The sequence below is a fragment of the Myotis brandtii genome, unplaced genomic scaffold (assembly GCF_000412655.1).
Source record: "Myotis brandtii unplaced genomic scaffold, ASM41265v1 scaffold920, whole genome shotgun sequence".
Lineage (NCBI taxonomy): Eukaryota > Metazoa > Chordata > Mammalia > Chiroptera > Vespertilionidae > Myotis > Myotis brandtii.
In genome coordinates, this window is record NW_005371792.1 from 853,823 (window position 1) to 871,997 (window position 18,175).

General features: G+C 42.8%; 1 long non-coding RNA gene across 1 annotated transcript; it reads right to left on the reverse strand.

Annotated features, from left to right (window-relative positions):
* Window positions 1–4,985: 4,985 nt before the first annotated feature.
* LOC102255987 lies at window positions 4,986–17,883 on the reverse strand. The gene is made up of 4 exons (XR_314675.2): window positions 17,855–17,883; window positions 13,180–13,312; window positions 12,559–12,642; window positions 4,986–6,249 (listed from the first exon to the last, which is right to left on the reverse strand). It is a non-coding gene; the product is annotated as an uncharacterized LOC102255987 (long non-coding RNA).
* Between the last annotated feature and the right edge of the window lie 292 nt (window positions 17,884–18,175).

Consider the following 18,175-nt stretch of genomic DNA (forward strand, 5'->3'; position numbering starts at 1 on the left):
CGCGCCCGAGTCCGGGGGAGGGGGAGGGTTAAATCTGCGGCCCGGGCTGCCGTGAGCAGGGAAGGGGATGGGGGAGGTCGGGGGTTGGTTGTCGAGGCCCAGTTTATTTGCTTCTGGGTCGACCCCGGAGGCGAGGCCAGGGGAACTGGAGATGGTGAACCTCAGACGTGTCAATGGGATTCCAGAAGAGTCCTGAAATGAGAGGGCAAGGTGGATTCCTCGCTCCCTCCCCAGAGACTTGTAGGGAAGTCAAAGTTTGTTTTTCCGCTTAGTCCCAACCTCTGCAGACTCCCCGAGTGATGCCCCCAACCCAGATGCCCACCCGCCACCTGCTTCCCTGTGCCCGGGACCTCCCCCGCAGGGTGCCCAGGAGCCCCCGCCTTGCTGGAGTCCTGGACCGGTCGGGTCAAGTTCTCAAAGAGCCAGCACTTTAATTAGGTGTAATTGAGAGATCGTGTCAGTCTTCCCGGGTCACATATCTGCATTTCAACTAGGGCTTCAGAAACAATACCTTGACCCCGGGGTTAATTATAATGCATGAATTATAGACAGCGTGGCGTGGGCTATTTTGGAAACATTGTTTTTACAGTGCGGTAGGCCTGGGCCAAAACTCATTTACTAACACACACACACACAAACACACACACACACACACACACACACACACGGTCTCTTGTGCCTTTCTCTGCTATTGTATTTTTTTATTGTATTTTATATTGATGAAGAACGTTTTCTCTATATCTACTAAAAGACCTTCTTATGTTAGGGCAGCATAGGGTCAGGGAAAGAGGATGAGCTCAGAGGTCAGCCTTGATTTCAGGGTCATTTACCACCCCGTAGGCTACCTCGCTACTCTGCACCTGTTTCCTCTCCATCTGTCTTTCTGGGAGGTTGTAAGGATTGAGGCAATCTCTGCAAAGCACCTGTTACATAGCACATGTTCACGAAATAAAAGTCCCTGCAGGTGCCACCTCCACGATTCTGTTTTTATGAAAGATTGAGTTAGTGATAACCCATCCTTAAATGGTGAAAATTTACCGTGTTCCCTCCTCACATTAAACAACCTTAAATCCTTGATCTAATTTTTTATCCTTGTTAAAAGCATTGGCCACTATGACCTTTTCTTTCAACTGACCAGTTTCTTCATACTTCCTTTCTCTTGGAAAAAGCTAGGCTAAGGCAATATATCGGTCCTCTTTGGAGGAAAAAGCTTTTCAGGAGGGATTCTCTCTGGGCTGTTTTATCCATATGACAAAAGAATTTCACTTCATAGTCTTTTAAAAGCAATTTAACATTTTGTACTTCCCTGTGGTCCTTGTTTCACAACTATTACATAAAGTCAGATATGCTTGTGTGGACGAATACTGTCCACAGGGGTGGGGAACCTTTTTTCTGCTAAGGGCCATTTGGATATTTATAACATCATTCATGGCCATACAAAATTATCAACTTAAAAATCAGCCTGCTATGTTTGGTCAAATATTTAATTCACCCCTAAGGTCTTGGCAGACCAGAGAAAATGATTTCTCAGGCCTTATATAGCCGGTGGGCTGGATATTCCCCACCCCTGTTTTAAAGTATCGATGCTCAAAAAATAAGCTTTTTACCATCTGCCAAACATGTCATGCTCTTCATAATACAATGCCTTTATTTATGGTGTTAGACCCTTTCTGGAATACTCTTCTCTTTCTCTTCTACCTCACAAAGTCCTACCCACTCTCCAAACTAAAATGCCACCTTCTTTCTGAAGGCCTCCCCAACCCCAAACTGAGTTAATGCTCTGCTGCCATAGCACGAGTGCACATGGCTGTCAGCACTTATTACAATCTACTTATTATAATCAATATAAAACAATTTACTGAGCAACTGCTGTGTGCAGGTACTGTTCTAGGTGTTGGGAAAACAACAAGGAACAAGACAGACAAGGTCATTACCCTTATGGAACTTAGAATCTAGTTGGAAGAAGATAGACAATAAACACCTAAACGATAAATAATCACCAAGGACACAAGCCAGGTATTTTAGGTCTTTGTGTTATTCACCAAATTAATCTGGATGGTCATGATTTATCCTTTCAAACACATCAATAAAATATCAATATTGGTCCTAGGCCAACCAAACTGCGACTTGGGTCCCTTCCAGTTTGTTGCTGAACCAATGATTTGTAATCCTTTTACCTGACTGCCTCAGTTAACTGCTCTAGATAGGTAGCTGCAATCCATATAATGAATGGAGGCTGATGGGGGAGTTTAATCCCTACACCAAATTACAACCTTTCTCTAACCTCAAGGAATAGCATTTCTCCAATGGCCAGATCTGGACTCCCAGATCTCCTGCATCCCAAATACCTCTTCTAGAATCATGTACCACTCCCAAACCCTCACCCACTTACCACCTCTGGCCACTATTTATGTCAATAGTTATTCTCTATTGTATATCATTTGATTGTTTGGATCTACCTACTGTCTGAATAACTTAAGCTCTTCTCTCTGTTTCTCTTATTGCCCAAGTGTGAGACAGACTTGGCAAGACTTAAAACCTACTTTTCCAAAGCATATTTGTACACATGTGTTCCATAGCAATTAGTAACAACCTTGCCATGGTTTAATGTTTAATTCCAGAGCAGAGTCTCATGCATCCTTGTATGACATAACTTAACAGACAACCATTAAGCAATAGATTATCAATAAAAGATTGCGAAATGAGTGAATGAATGTATACAGGTTTTCAACACTTCTTGCTTTCTCAGACCATAGTTATTTCCCAATTGATCTTTCTAATAACTCTAGGATTTTGCTCAGTTTTGTCCCTTCCCACTCTACTAATTTCCCTCCAGCCACAAATCCACAGATTTCTACACATCAGGGTCCGCAGAGCATTGTGGAAGAGAATCTTAGCCATCATTCATTACAAATCTGTGTGTGTCGACTGAAGCCATAATGTATCCTCTACAAGCCAGTGTCACTATTGCTTCCCCCAATCCACAGCAACTATCTTCATTTTTACCCTTCTTTTCCACCTCTCCCACCCACCATGCTCTTAACAAGGTACATCTGGCTTTCACCACTGCACCAGAGAAGAGAGACCATCAAGTATTGCCACCCAAGGAATTAGTTCAATATATCCTCCACAGACTTTCTGTCCTCTTCTTTATTAATTTCAGTAGAATAGATAATTGTCTTTATTCTTGACTGCTAGTCTATACCAATAGACTATTCTTGTCTATCTTTAGTCCCTCTCTTCTGGCTATCACCAACTTTTCTTTCATTTCTCTCAACCACCTTCTATTTTCTAATAAACATATTCAGAGTTTGTTAGGAAAGCTGACTTGACACTTGCGCTGTTTTAAGATGTCTAAAAATAAACTACCTAGTGTAAGGTTCTCAGGGGTCTCCTTAAAGAAAACTCATTGGCCCTCTCCAGTCACCAGGCATCTATTTTGTGCTTCATCGTGGCTATAGTTACATCTGCCGATCTTATGTGTACACACAGATGTGTGACCGCATGCTGTACTAACCTGAAGTGCCCTTCCGTGATCAAACATCTTTTATCTTTTAGAGTACTAGGTACTGTCCAAGAAAGCTACTCTGATATGCACCTTCAATGCCAGCAAACAAATAAGCATTTCTCATCAGTTAATAAACACGGAAACAATACAGCTAATAGTCAATCTAGTAGGATGACACATAGAAAGGATTCCAGAATTTCAGGTAATTGACTTGTGGGAGACTAGTGTATTTTTGGATTAATCCAGGAAGTCGCTTACAGGCTTCCAAACTGGCAGGGACCCAGTTTGAAACTAATAGTTTGGAAGCAATTAGTTGTTTGAATGAGGGAAATAAAGTGTTTGGTGACATTTGCGAGAGCAATGTTACATAATGTTAAAGCACCAACAGGGAAGTTAAGAGATCTGGGCTTGCCCTCTTTCAGTTGTATCTCTAAAGTAAAGATGATAATAGGAACATTTACCTTTAGGGTTGCTGGCAGGATTAAATGAATAATGATTTGTAAAATTCTTGGCATAGTGCCGGCCTATAATGCTCAATAAGTGTTGGTCATGAATCCAGCTGCATATTTCTGGATAAGAAGTCTATTTAACAGAAGACCATGAGATTAACAGGTGGGGTAGTTAAGAACCGGAGAGCCCCTGATGTAGCATTTAGAAGTACTGAGCAGACAATCCACGGAAGAGGAAGTTGTCCCTCTAAATCCTGCCCCAATTACAGCAGAGGAGCTGCGGAGGAAGGACAGACCTAGGAGATGCTGTACTCTCTCATCTACCTGGATTCCTCATTGCCCATTACAAGTGACACAGGGTTTGGGTCTTTTCCAGACACATGGGTATGCTGCCTTGCTCAAGACATCTCTCACTGAACCTCATCCTTAGGAATTTATTTGAATAAAAACTTCCCCACCCAGAGGTTTCTTTCTTTAGCAAGGTTAAATTGAGCAATGAGCACGTAGGAATTTTCTGCCTAGGTCATTCTGTGGGTGGGGTAGAAGTCATGGCCCACTTATTTATTTTTAATCTGGTCTTAGGTGTTGTGGCTTGAAGAATTGGTAGTAGGACATGTAAAGTCCTACTATACGAATTGGCTTTATAATGAAACTAGGCCTAAAGAGTACTAGGCCTTGTCTCATTTTGCTTAATTGTTGTGTAAAGCTTAAAAATTAATATACAAGGCCACCCTGTTTCCAACAGAATGAATTTTGTGGCTTATGGAGTTCTGTGTACAAAACAAGTAGTGGTTGATCCAATATGCCTATTAATATCTATGTTGATACAATTATGACTGGATTACACAAGAGTTAATCATCATGCTAGAGAACCAAACCAAACCAAACCAAGCAAACTAAGACTCAGACATGCAGCTGTGGTAGTGATCTAAAATGTGAACTAGAGAGGGCTTTGCAGTAACTTAGACTGGTCCAAAATGCAATTCATTTAATAATCATTTATTGAGCAACTAGTATAGATACTGCACTATGCTAGATACTGGGGATACAAAGATAGGCGAAACACTGTCCTTAATCTTGAGGAACTCATCTCTAGGTGGAGGTGCAAACATATAGTCACAAACATTGTGGGCTTTTTCTCTAGGTGTGTTTCCAACATAGAAGTAAATCTGTATTAAGCCTCCTCCTCCTCCCATGTCAATCACCCAGTCTGATTTCTCTGTGCCTGGTTTTGAAGATCATTCCCCCATGACAATGCAGGCCAAAATCATCTGTGAGTTCTGGTGCTCAGGGTCCCATTCCTGTCAGCTAAGCCTGAGGTATCATAGTAATCTCCAAAACAAGTGTGATTCTGCTACAATCCCAGAGCAAGAAAATGGTGTCAGACAACAAGGTAAGAGTTCAAATATTTTGTGACTGACACTGTGTATGATTCTCCTACTTGGAAATTTTAATGGGCCCATCCTGCAATGGCCTTTCCTGATGAGCAGTCTCAAGGGTGGGGGCACTGACATTTAATGGGTGGCAGCTACTATACCAGAAGACACATTTTTAAGGAGCAAATTTTACATTTTTGAAGGCTGTTTTGAAAAACAGTCAAGTTTAGCAGATGAGAGAAAATTTAGGCTTCTATGAATCTATAAAAATCAGGCTGTGAACCAAACTAAGAGGCTATATAATTTCTTCCTGGAAACTTATGTTACTTAGATTGACGTGAAGTGCTTTGGTGAGACTTTGGAAGGACAAGTTACCTGTTTTGATATGTTTGAGGACAATTCAAGATACCTATAACAAGACATATCTGCCATGGACAATAAATTAAAAAGTGCATCTATTGAAAATGAAGTCACCAGATATGACTTCAAATACATAAACTAAATGGGAATGCTACTTGCTTTGTGAATGGTGCCAGGTTAGACATGGCTCCATGTCAAGTTCCCTCAACCCACCCAACTTTTTTGACCTCAGTAATTGGATATGGGAAGCTCAGGTGTATTCAGTGTTTAAATTGTGGGTGATCCTGAGGTTGAAACCACCCTCGACATGGTTTTAGGTGGAATGTCCTGCCATTGCTGACTGGCAGCATCGGAGACTGTGGAGAACTAGAACTCCTGGCTCTGGTGGCCAGGCTTGAAGAAGTCAACGTCCGGGAGTTCAGGCCACACTCAACGACATTCGTCTCCCCATCACTTCTGGCCTTGACTTGGAGGATGCAGTGAGAGGGCTGTGGCCAGCAAAGCAAAGAAGTCTTTTCTTTTTTTTCTAATCTACTGGGGATAGAAGTCTCCATGCCTAGAAAAAGGGATAGTTATCACTAGGAAAAAAAAGTAATCCCAGAGGCTATGCATTTATCTTAATAAATCAAAAGCAAACACGTCCCCCCACCCCTATTTTGGAAGGGTGAGTTGGTAGTGTATTTTTAATAAGTAAGATGAATAGATTTATGAGTGGATAGGTAAGTAGATGGATGGGTGGATAGATGGAGGGGAGGAAAGGATGTTGAATGAGTAACATGGGTAAGCATTCATCTGTCCAGAATTTTCTGAGACTATCCACATTTCAAATATTTACTCTCATTGTCAAATTGTATTTCAGATGATATGTCAGGTTCCTCTTCCTCCACCCCCCCCCACCCCGAAAATATGTTAACTGGCAGTATCAAAGACTGCTGAGAACATATATGGAGACATTTCTCCTACTAATTTAATATGAAAACTAAAAAAAGATTAAGATCATTGTAACATTGTCTTTATTCAGCGCTTACTGAGGGGGCTGTGGTGTTATAAAGGAAAATAATGTGGAGCCTGACCTCAAAAAGCTCACAGTCTATTAGCAGAAAAGGTCACAGGAACAAGTAAATTTAATGCAAGAGAGTAAGTGATGCACTAGAGAGATGCACAGATTTCTGATGGGATCCCACTAGAGAGAGTGTCTGGGATATATTTTTCTTTAGTATGCCCAGAAGCCTCCCACACACAATGAAAATATTCCACCGACAGGTATGTCTCCTCTTGGCACAGTGACTTGTCAGTAGAGTGCCCTGTCACTCACCCAGTACAGGTATGCAGGTCATGTCAAAGTCTGTTGCTTTACATTTCATGCACCACGTGTTTAAGTGTATTACATCGTTACATTATAAGAACAGCCTGCAGTGATGTGCCTTTGAAAGTTTGACTTTTCAGCTCCCGAAAGTCTGCATAACAGCCAAGCTTAAAGTACCTATTCTTTCTTTTGTTACTGTAGAAAGGGCACGTCTTCTATGAAGCATCTTGGAAACTCAAAAACATTATTTCTATATTCACAATCCATTAACTTCCTTCACTACAACAAGACACATTTCTAGGGGAGATTCCACATATTTAGGTCCTAAAAATTAATTGTGGCTCAAGGATAATAATAAGAACAACTGAAGATCATAAAAAAATGATAAAAAATAACATACCTCCGCATTGCTCTCACTGTGTATCAGGCACTGTCGTAAGCACTTTACACATTAATTCAACGGAAAGGACCTGGGGGCTCTCACAAGTCTCTAACTTCGATTTCTTTGGACTTGGGCATAAAGGAGATGAGAAATTGTGTTTGAATGTGTGAGAGGACAAAGTCCTCTTTCAAAGGCCCTTTTTATTTGCTAGATCACATCAGCCAGTTTTTCCTTAGAGCAGTGGTTCTCAACTTTCCTAATGCCGAGACCCTTTAATACAGTTCCTCATGTTGTGGTGACCCCCAACCATAAAATTATTTTCGTTGCTACTTCATAACTGCAATTTTGCTACTGTTATGAATCGTAATGTAAATATCTGATATGCAGGATGTATTTTCATTGTTACAAATTGAACATAATTAAAGCATAGTGATTAATCACAAAAACAATATGTAATTATATATGTGTTTTCCGATGGTCTTAGGCGACCCCTGTGAAAGGGTCGTTCGACCCCCAGGTTGAGAACCGCTGCCTTAGAGTGAGTGTAGAAGGAGCTGTGATGGATGGCAGAATTATCAACAAATATTAAAGGTAGAGGGGCAGCTGATAACACCTGGGAGAACTTTTGAGGCTCAGAAGCCACAAGAAGGTGAAATAGTGTCCTTTTATTTATAACATCTACACTTTTATGAAACTAAAAAGTTAAATAGAACAGGATTCAATTATATTTTTCCTGTTCTGGTCTCGTCTCTAGATTTAAGGGCTGAGTGACTGGGATGCCTCATCTATTGACGCAGACAAGTACCCTAAAATAAGAAAGTAGGGGAAAAGCATTCAAGAGGAAAAGAAAAATTCCCACAGCAACGCCATCATGCTTTCAACATCCCAACGTAGAGTCAGCTTCAGGGGAAGAGCGTGAGTCGCGAAATTATCCACAAATATTCTTTTTGTTTTTGTTTCTCATTAAAATGGCAGAAAAACCCACTAGTTGCTGGTAGCTCAATCCTAGTGGAATTTAATTTATAATGTTGTGATTATGTTATGAGCATGAACTAAAGACTTTTTCTTCTGCAAGTGAAGAATATGGAAAGATGCCCTGTCGGTTTGGCTCAGTGGTTAGCATGTCGGCCCGTGGACTGAAGGGTCCGATGCCTGGTTAAGGGCATGTACCTTGATTGCAGGTTCCCCAGCCCTGGTAGGAATGTGGGAAGTAGCCAATCTATGTGTCTCTCTCACGTCAATGTTTTGTTTGTTTTCTCTCTCTCCTCCTCCCTTCCACTCTCTCTAGAAATCAATGGAAAAAATATCCTCAGGTGAGGTTAAAAAAAAAAAAGAATATGCTAAGAAATTTCTGGTCCTCTTTCAAAATCCCCCTTTTTTCATTTGCTAGTTATATGAAGAGTGCCATCAAAATTTTGCATGGTCTTTACATTCTAATTGAACCTGATTTTCAGGGAATAGGAAGAATACCTGGAACAGTAGTTTTGCATAAGAATCACTTGGGTAACCATTTTCCAAATAAACATGCCAGAACATCACCTAGGACTAGTGACTCAGAATCCTCAGGGGTTTTGAAATTCTCCCAGGTGATTCTGATAAACACAGCTGATTAAGAACCACACAGGAATAAGCCAAGTTCTAAAGAACGTCAACAGTAGCTCATTTGTTTCATATTTTATTATACGCTCGCAATAAAATAATAAAATTTGTATGTTGCTTTCGTCTGAACCTTCTAAACAGGCCTATTGTGAATAGACTACGTTGTGGTTATTCCCCATCTTTGCCTAAGTGAACCTAGTGCTTTACTAGCACAACAGCATGAGTACTTACTAACCACTCCACAGAGAGAGTGCTTGCCATGCACATGTATCCGTCTGTGGTCGGCTTGGTAGGACCACAAGGGACTGGGCCAATTCATTTACAAAGGAACATGATGTAGCAGCTAGTGATGGGGCAAAGCTCTTAAGGCAAAACATTTTAAAGAATAGCAGCCAACATTTACAGAGCCTTACTCTGTGCCAGGCCTGATGCCGAACACTTTACTTGCATTATCTCATTTCTTCCTCCTAACAGCCCTGACGGTGGATTCTGTTATCATCTCCACTTTAAAGATGAGAGACCTGAGAGGGAGAGGCCAAGGTCACCAAGCTAGAAATGACGGTCACAAAGCTCTCACGATTCCAGGCAGTTGGGCTGCAGGGCCCACATTTGAGCTACTATAGAACACTGTGCCTCATAGTCATAGTAATTGACTGCTATTTGGTGAGAAGGAATAGAGTGCACGTTTTATTGTTTTTTGTTTGTTTGTTTGTTTTTTTACTAGATTGTTAGTCAAAAGCAGCCCCATGCATGGTGGCAACTGTGATGTATTTTAGAGAAGGGGAAGAGCAGTGGATATCACCATACGCCAAGACCAGACACACCTCCCTCCTCTTTCATCCTCTTGCTCTCCCTCTCTCCTTTTATCTTTTCTTTTCCCTTTCTTCTTCTCCATCACTTCTCCTTCTCCATTGCTTAGGTCCGTGGTCGGCAAACTGCAGCTCGCGAGCCACATGTGGCTCTTTGGCCCCTTGACTGTGGCTCTTCCTAAGCCTTAGGAGGACCCTAATTAAGTTCATAACAATGTACCTACCTATATGGTTTAAGTTTAAAAAATTTGGCTCTCAAAAGAAATTTCAATCGTTGTACTGTTGATATTTGGCTCTGTTGACTAATGAGTTTGCCTACCACTGGCTTAGGTCATTGGTCTAAAGACATCATGCACAGGTTCTTGGGAAAGAAACCTCAGGTATAATAGGCCCGGGGGAGGGGTGCGGTGGGGAGCCAAACATTATACCAGGTGAAGAAGGAATGGTAAGAAGTATGAAGTGAGAGTGCTATGGGGGGGAAAGCCAAAAACAACCCAGGGATGTATCCAAGCTGAGGGGAGGAGGGGTGTCCCAGGTGGCTCTCCCAACAAGCAGGTTCATAGAAAACTGGAGGAAAGGGAGAAGACGACACATTTGACATGACTGAGCTGAGAAGTTCCAAAGAGGTATGCAGTTAGACACAAACAACATAGCTATCCTTATTTCCTCTTTGCCAAAGTGTGAGATGCCACCAGAGGCTGGTGAGGGCAAGGGTCACCCAGTTTTTAAACTAGGAGGGACTACTACTTGTCCCACGTAAATGTCAATGGAATTACAAAATCAACGTCTAACCACTGTTTTATGCCTGAAGCAAATATTGAATGTCAACTGTAATTGAAAAGTAAAAAAAGTTAAAAAAATATATATATATTATGTGGGAAAAGCAGTAAAAATGGAATTTCAAAATCATGTCATGTGAGAATGAAAGGGAGTTTTGGAATAATTGAATCAGGTAATTTATTTATTTTTTAAAATAGGTTTTTATTTATTTTAGAGAGAGAGGAATAGGGAGGGAGGAAGGGAGGAAGGAAGAGATGAAAGAGAGAGAGAGAGAAACATCGCTCTCAACAAAGCGGTCATGGACCAGTGTCCCTCTCCTCTCCCTACTCCCACAGTGCATCGGGACTATTTGAGGAATCTCTAAGAAACCCCAAGGCTCAAAGAAACACAATTTAAGAATCAACATTTTGGTCCCACTGCCTTATTTTACAGAGAAGCGATTGAGGTGCAGAGAGGTGACAAGAAGGAAACACCCCTTGCCTCTATCCCGTGTAGTGTCTTCTCTGTAGGGCCATGCCTTTAACCAGGGAACAGAATAAATCAACAAATATATACGTATTGGCACGATTTATGTGCAGTACTTGATCCTGGTTGCTATAGTACACATACAAAAGTATGGGCTTCAAAGAGTTTATGGCCTAATTAGGGTTTCTAACTCTCTATCCCTCTTCCTTCCTCTCAGTAAAAAAATCAATAAAAAATATATATATTTTAAAAAGTATGGGCTTCAAAGAGTTTATGGCCTAATTAGGAAAAGCTGAATTAACAATGTAAAAGTTGACCAGTTGAAAGAGACTAGGAGGTGGGACCTAACTGGCCACTGTGGGAGTGGTATACATCAGGCCCCACGGGTCTGTTCCCGAGGGTTTTTTTTTTCCAACAGTGGGAACCTTGTGAGCACACCTGGAGTCCCTTGACTTCTCATCTGTAGGATCAAACCTGAGCCAGCTGCCCCCCAGAAAGAATGTAAAGCCCCCACAGGCCTCCTTTCTGCCTCTCAGTCTCCGGGTTAGTCTATGAGCTCTTCGGAAGTGCTTTCTGCCCACTGCTTCTGAGCCCGTCGTGGGAACTTGCCTTCCCTGAGAAGTGAGACCATGCTTTGCTTCTGTGAGTTCTTCTCCTGCCCTTAAACTCTGGTGACTGAGGCCTTTTACCTCCTGGTGGAGGGTCTGTTCCTGAGGTTTTTTGTTTGTTTTTTTTCCAACAGTGGGAATCTTTTGAGCTCATCTGGAGTCCCTTGACTTCTCATCTGTAGGATCAAACCCGCGCCAGCTGCCCCCCAGAAAGAATTTAAAGCCCCCACAGACCTCCTTTCTGCCTCTCAGGCTCAGGGTTAGTCTATGACAGTGGTTCTCAACCTTCTGGCCCTTTAAATACAGTTCCTCATGTTGTGACCCAACCATAAAATTATTTTCGTTGCTACTTCATAACTGTCATGTTGCTACTGTTATGAATCGCTTCTGGTCTTGGCTGCCATCAGATACACTGAATATATTCTGTCCTTACCTGAGTGCATATGTCTCTTTCAGGCCTTTCTGTCCACGAAGGAGTTGGGTTGGAGAGTTATTGTGTGTGTTTTTTTTCCTCAATATGTTTTTATTGAATTCAGAGAGGAAGGCAGAGGGAAAGAGAGATAGAAACATCATTGATGAGAGAGAATCATTGATTGGCTGCCTCCTGAACTCCCCCTACGAGGGATCGAGCCTGCAACCTGGGCATGTGCCCTGACTGGGAATCGAACTGTGACCTCCTGGTCCATAGGTGGATGCTCTACCCTGAGCCACACCGGCCGGGCTGGAGAGTTGTTTTTGACAACCTGACTTGTTCTGCTTCCTGGGTGTACTGTTTTCTGGCAACAGTGGTGGGTTGGTTTTATGTGTAGTTTTGCACCTTCCCTTTGGGTTCACACAGACTGAAGAGGTCATGACTCTTTCTGGTGATTTCTGGTCTTGGCTGCCATCAGATAGACTGAATATATTCTGTCCTTACCTGAGTGCATAGGTCTCTTTCAGGCCTTTCTGTCCACTAAGGAGTTGGGTTGGAGAGTTATTGTGTTTTTTTCTTTCTTTCTTTCTTCTCCATATGTTTTTATTGAATTCAGAGAGGAAGGCAGAGGGAAAGAGAGATAGAAACATCATTGATGAGAGATAATCATTGATTGGCTGCCGCCTGCACTCCCCCTACCAGGGATGAGCCTGCAACCTGAGCATGTGCCCTGACTGGGAATCAAACTGTGACAACATAAAGCAGCACTACCAGGCCTTTAATATGGAAATGAGCCATCCCACCCTTGGTGTACGCTCTACCCTGAGCCACACCAGCCGGGCTGGAGAGTTGTTTTTGACAACCTGACTTGCAAATGGGAACATGAGTGAACTAACAACCTTCCTGCACCTCCTAGGCCCTGACTGCACGCTGGTACTGCTGTGGCTCTGTGGCACCTAGACCAGGAGCTGCTGGAGGAGAATGTTGCTCTGAGGCCTTGAGGAGGGCCCGCTCTTGAAGACCTAGTATGTGGAATATGTCATACTGTGTGGCCCACCTCACTGATAGTTTGACATGTGTGGAGGAGTTACAGGAGTCCTGTTTAGTTATTTGGTGTGGACTTACCTTTTACTAGTTTTCTAGAGCCTAGAACCCAGTCATGATCTCTTCTATTGATCACATGAAAATCGACTTAAGGGGTAAGCAACCGGTTGTGTAAGGCCCCCGCAACAGCATCGATGGACAAGCCCCAACAAATCTGCATGGAGGAAAACAGTGGTGGTGTGAGAGTAGTCATGATCTCTTCTATTGATCACATGAAAATCAAGATGAAGACCATTCGACTTAAGGGGTAAGCAACCAGCTGTGTAAGGCCCCCACAACAGCATTGATGGACAAGCCCCGACAAATCTGCATGGAGGAAAACAGTGGTGGTGTGAGAGAGAAGCAGTAAACCATTTTTTAATTCCAGGCTAGAAGTCTTTTTCCAGTCACAGCAGAGAGGTGCCACCCGCAGCTATTTACTGTTGATTGTGGCAGTATGAGAACTTCCCAGCTATATCCTTCCCCCCCCCCCCCCCCCCCACATGCTCATCTCCTCCTCAGCTGGTGGGTTTCCTCTGTGGGCCCTGGAATCGATCTCTGTCGTCCGGAATATTGAGTGGCCCAGGCTCCCGGGCAGGGAAAGGCCGGAGCCTGCTGGTGGAGCCAGGCCCCTCTGCTGAGAGATCCGCCCGAGGGAGGGCTGCCTGGTTCCGTGAGCCGGACAGTAGGTGCGATGCTTGTGAGGTCCCGACAAATCTGCATGGAGGAAAACAGTGGTGGTGTGAGAGAGAAGCAGTAAACCATTTTTTAATTCCAGGCTAGAAGTCTTTTTCCAGTGGAAAGTGAAGTGCATCACAACAGAGAGGTGCCACCCCCAGCTATTTACTGTCGATTATGGCAGTATGAGAACTTCCCAGCTGTATCCCCCGGTACACCGAGGGTGGGATGCCTCAGTTCCATATTAAAGGCCTGGTAGTGCTGCTTTATGTTTTCGCCCCCAGCACCTACACATGGCCTGCAGCTCTGACTTCCTGACCAGTGCTTGGTATGGAAACCACCTTATTTAGAGGGATAGGGGTTGCACTTTTCATGCCCCAGTAGGGCTGAGTGTTTTATCAATCTTGACTAACTGTTCAGTGATAGGACTATTGATTGGCTGTAGCCTCGATCACCTGCAGGCACTTCTGTCCATCACACGTGCTAGAGCTTATTTGGCGTGGCATAGCCTGATGCTAACCTGATATACATTAGCACTGGGCTTTCCGTAATGCTGCCTCTTCCATGGTCTGGCCTTTGAGTGTGGAGACCAACATTCCATATTCTCAGTCTCCCGCTCAGAGTTTTGGGAGCAAGGAGTGTTCTCACCATGGTTTCTATGGCCCACAGGCTTAGAGCATGGTGATCAAAGCCTGAAACCCAAATCCTTTAGGAATTCCTTCATATCAGACTGTGCCATTTGTGTCAGAAAAAAAAAATCAGGGTACCTGGCTGTGGGGAACTCTGATGTTGCCTGCCTGCCATCCCTTAACTTGGGACAATCTCTGCCAAACACTTGTTCCAAACCTGATCTGACCAGGAGAGTACGAGCTGGGTCCTGAGAGGATGAGGACTGTGTTGGACCGAGCAGGCGCTGTCCGAGCCTGTGCTGTGCGTCTGATGGAGTCTTAGATCTTGAGACCAAGCCTTACTTTTTAAAATGGCACAGCCAAGAATGCAAGCACTGTCCTAGCAGCGAACTTCTTCCTGTAATACCTCTCCTTGTGGGGATGAGGTCTGATTCCTCCCCTCCAACCATCTCTTTAATATATTGGGGAAACCAATCATTGGCCTACTTTTATCTAACTAATTGACACCCTGGTTTCAGTCTTCATCACTGTGTTCATGTTAACAGCTAATGAAAAGGGTGTTGGTGACCGACACCCTTCCATTTTAGCTGCTCTCCTAAACACCTTCAGTGTGGCCCAAGGACTGCCCCCAATACATGATGGCTCCCATTGTCAAAACACATCCTAGCCTAGACCCCAGTCCCCTTAGGGGGCCTCCCCACAACTACTTTATTAGTTGGCAGAACCAGGGACCCAGCTTAGATCTTTGGCCACTGTGTCAACATTTTTTGTTCCCACTCAATTTATTTGCTCAGTGACTTGTGGCTCCTTTAAAGCCTGTTCAACACTCTGTGTCCTATTGCAGTGCTTTGGATCCTGTAATTTCTAGTTAATTTTTCTTGGTGTAAACTGGACTGACTTCCGAGTGATCCTTTGTTACCAAGGCTTGGTAACCTCTGCTCGGCACTCCTCACCCTTGATTTTGGTTTTAGACTCCTGTTTGGACTCTGATTGGGAGAAGCCTGGAATGACTTCAGTGAGGTGGTACCCTCTAGCAGCAGTTCTCAACCTGTGGGTCACGAACAATGAAAATACATCCTGCATATCAGATATTTACATTACGATTCATAACAGTAGCAAAATTACAGTTATGAGGTAGCAACGAAAATAATTTTATGGTTGGGGGTCACCACAACATGAGGAACTGTATTAAAGGGTCGCGGCATTAGGAAGGTTGAGAACCACTGCAAGGGCTTCCACATCAGCTGGCTGCCTCTGGTGATTCAGAGCTCTTGAGGCAGGATTCTAATGTCCTAGTATTGGTACTTGCCCAGGATGTCTTTTGCTGGAAGTTCTTGCTTCCACTGCTGCCACCTGCTGGTCCAAGGTGCCTGCTACATTGAAAGGAATGTGCCTGTGAGCTACTGTATTTCTTTAGGTCCTAGACCCCCCCATTTCTTATCAGCTTATCCCTAACACTTTTTGTTTTCTGAATTCTCAGGCAAGGCTTGTCTAATTGCCTCCCCGCTCCCCAGTCTCCTTGGGTTAGATCAGAATCAATGTACACAAAGCCACCGTCACAGTAACATTCGTACTCACTGAACTGAAAGAGCATTTAAAACTGAGGAGGAATTTGTAATGAAGGGATGACATAAGGAATCTGTCAGAGACTCAGAAATCCAACCAATTATTTTGATAGACATGGAAAATAGTTTTTAACTTGAGATCATGGTCTACCTTCATCACCACCTCAATAATTCAACTTCACCAAGTTTCTTGTTTCAAATGATTTTTCAGAGCTATCTATTTCCATTATGGTGTGTTAAATTTCATGAAGAGTTTCATAATCGATGCTAATTAATTATTAATTCCTCATCCTGAGAATGTCAACAGGTTTCCTAGAGATGTTGAAGAGTAAATTCTAGGTGTATAACTTCCTTTTAACTGCTTAGTGTCCTAAGCCAGCGATTTTCAACCTTTGCATCTCATGGCACACATAAACTAATTATTAAAATTCTGCAGCGCACCAAAACATATATTTTTTGCCAATCTGACAAAAGATAGGAATATCTGCTCCGAAGTGATTTTTTAAAAATCAGGTGCCATTCTGGCTGGTGTTCTTATGTGCAGCATGCACAGCTTGGGCATCCAGGAAAAAATATGTTGGAATTAATCTCCACTCACATTTAGTGTACTCGAGGCTCGTTAAGTCTGCATGTCTGATTGTCACATGCCACAGACTTGGAGAGGATTCTAAAAGAAGAGTGGAGTGGGAGTGCGTAGGCAGGGGAACTGCCTCTGGCATCCTCCCTCCTTTGCTTCAAGTGAGCCATGATTTTTGTGTCTGGTAAATGCTTATATAATCAAAAACTATTTTTGCAAAAAGGATGAGTAGGTTAGAAAATTCTAAATTTCCTACAGTGAAGATGAATAAAGATAATAATTCAAGTACAAATGACCAATAGAAAATGGCAAAATTGATGCTCCTAGAATGAGGTCTTAGTTAGCCATAATGTAAGTAAAAGCTAAGACCATCTAATCAGATCTAACTCCCCAAATTAGAAAAGATCATGAAGATATGAAATAAGAATTGGCATCCTGAATAGTTAGCAGGTTGCCACTTTGGGCAAATATCTTTGTGGGGTTTTTTTAATTTAATTTTTCCCATCACCATTTACTCCCTCTATTCCCTCTTCCACCTCCTCCCATCTGTCTCCTGCCTGCCATCACCACACTGTTTCTTTGCATTTTGGGATCTTTAAGAGATTAAAGACAGTATGAAGCCATCAAAGTAGTTAGAATTTTTTTAAAAATATATTTCATTGATTTTTTTACAGAGAGGAAGGGAGAGGGATAGAGAGTTAGAAACATCGATGAGAGAGAAACATCAATCAGCTGCCTTCTGCACACCCCCCACCGGGGATGTGCCCGAAACCAAGGTACATGCCCTTGACTGGAATTGAACCGGGGACCCTGCAGTTCGCAGGCCGACGCTCTATCCACTGAGCCAAACAGGTTAGGGCAGACTTTTTTTTTTAATCCTCATATGCTTTCATCAATTTTCAGAGAGAAGGGGTGGGGGTGGGGGAAGGGAGAGAGAGAGACAGAGAGAGAGAGAGAGAGAGAGAGAGAGAGAGAGAGAGAGACATCCATGTGAGAAACATTGATTGGTTGCTTACTGCACGCACCCCAACACAGGAGCAAAGCTGGGTGTGTGCCCTGACCAGAAATTGAACCCATGAACTTTCGGTGTACCAGATGACGATCCAATCAACTGAGCCACACTGGCCAGGGCTTAATGAATTGTTTATAAATTTTTAATAGATTTTTTTTCTTGTAGAGTTAAAGAAAACATTTTTTTAATTGTTCTATTTCATCATAATCTTTAAAAATCCACAAATCCCACCCCTCTGGCCACCCCAAAGATTTACCTGTGTCCTGAGCTGTCTATCTCTTTATTCACTTCTACTTGAAAGTATGTTGCAGAAAAAAATTATTGTGAAGTAAGCAGATCTTCAGCCTCAAGAATGAATAAACCATTTTGGGGGGGTGGGGTTAATGATTTACAGCTAAATCTTGTTTTGGAACTGACCAAAACACAATCTTCAAGCAGAGTTTTTAATATTTTGTATTACAAATTATAAGGCTGGCCCCTTTTCTTTTTCATATACACATTCGGTTACTTTGCCTCTAATTACTGCATGGGACTACTTTTACCATATGGCTAGTAAAACTGCAAATTTTTAACTGAA